Source organism: Echinops telfairi, unplaced genomic scaffold (genome assembly GCF_000313985.2).
Source record: "Echinops telfairi isolate 266 unplaced genomic scaffold, ASM31398v2 ScPeMD7_7424;HRSCAF=8462, whole genome shotgun sequence".
Lineage (NCBI taxonomy): Eukaryota > Metazoa > Chordata > Mammalia > Afrosoricida > Tenrecidae > Echinops > Echinops telfairi.
Window position 1 is genome coordinate 41,897,686 of NW_022111324.1, and position 1,930 is coordinate 41,899,615.

Genomic DNA, 1,930 nt, shown 5'->3' on the forward strand with positions numbered 1-1,930 from the left:
GTCGAGGGGCGCGCCGTGCCTGCCAAGATGGCCCACGTGCTGCCTTGCAACGGAGCCAGCCGGGCAAGATGCCCTCGCCGAGCCTGGTCCTGACTGCGGGACTTCTGGGCTGTAGATCCCCGCGCCCTGCGTCCCACCAGCGAAGTACCTGCAAAGGTACCCAGAGTTGCAGTACTTCCACAAGCCCTGCACATCGGACAACCAGTTGGTGGATATTGCTGGCTGGAGGGTTCGTCATTCTGGGGTGTTTTGTTTCACATTAGACTGCACTTGAGTTTCCTAGCGTAATGCAGCAGTGGCCTGGTTCCTGAAACCCAGAGCTGCCCCCTCCCGATTCAGGAATGTTTGCTTATGTGCACCTGCTGAAGAGCCCTGTCAAGTAGCAAAACGATCCTGCCCCGCTTGCCGGCACATATGGACGACAGACATTCCTCTACCACGGTTGCAATAGAACCCAGGGCTCACTTCTGGACGCACTCAGTAGTGGCCGACCTCCTCAGGACAGTCTCAGGGAGCTCAGAGAAGGTTCTACTCATTTCTGAAAGTTGAAAGTGGGAGGGACGACAACGTACAGAGCACAAGGGCACGAGTAAGGAGTCCGGGTAACCGTGAGTTAAGTGTTGGGATCAACAGTTCAAACCCAATAGCTCCTCTGAGGAAAAAATGATGCAGCTGCCCATGCCAGTAAAAATTTACAGCCTCGGAAATACTGTGGAACCGTTCTAATCTGCCCTACATGAGCACCATGAATCAGAATTGCCTGGATAACAGTGGGCTACTAAGGCATGTGCAGCTCTGGTTAAAGCACTGGATTCTACCTGCTTAGTGTTTTTAACTCACCCATCTCTCTGTGGGAAAAAGATGTGACAATCTGCTTCCTAAAGATTGATGGGCTTGGAAGCCGTATGAAGTGATTCTTCTCTGGCCTGGAGGATCCTAGAGTCAGAACTAGCACTGCAGTGGGTTTCAGGTTTTTTATCTTGTGCTATTTCTTTAAGTAGAGTGGGGTACTCACTGAGCTGCTAATCATAAGGCCAGTAATTCACCAGCTACTCCGTGGGAGAAATAGGAAGCTGTCTGCTTTAAGTCTCAGAAACCCAAAAGGGCAATTCTACTTTGCCTTATATGGCCGGTCACTATGAGTAGGAATCAATTGAATCTCGACAAGTTTGGTTGGGGGGTTGATTTTGTTGTTTTGTTAAGCCACATGTTAAGTAAAGACATGTTAGGGAAGCAGTGGAGAGGTCTGAAGGGCTGGCCCCAATCCCAACTATGTGGACACCTGCACCTCCCCCCAGAAGAACTTATTTCGGAGGACTGCACTGAATCTGCAGCTCCGGGAGAGGGACATGTCTGATCAGAGCACACGTGAGCAAATGAAGGGGGAAGAAGAGAGAGTGAAGCACATCCTGGCCCATGGAGCCTTGAAGACGATATTCCCACTCAGAGCAGCCAATCCACAGAGACGACCACTTGGCCAGCCCCACTATGAGACACGACATCCCTCACTGACCCATAACCCTACAGGGAACAACACTGGAGACACAGTGTGGGAATTCCGCCCGATCTAATCCCACCACACCTAGGCAAAACACTAAGGGGTTGGAACAGAACAGCAAGGGAACAGAGCAACAAAGTCCCCAGGGAATACCAAATACGCTTGGCGTCCCAACAGACTGGAAAACATTCCTGAAGGCCAACAAACAGTACTTGAACTAACTACAAGCATTTCTTGTTGTGTTTTGTTTTGTTTTGTTTTTGTCATTGGGTTGTTGATGTTGTTTTGTTTATTTTGTTGCTTTGTTTTGCTCTGTCTTGTTTTTGTGCATGTTATTATCTGTGCAGGTCTGTCTAAATAAGATAGCCTAGATAAACAATCTGGAGGCGAAAACAACAGGACCGACAGTTCCGGGGGGACATGGGAGAGGGG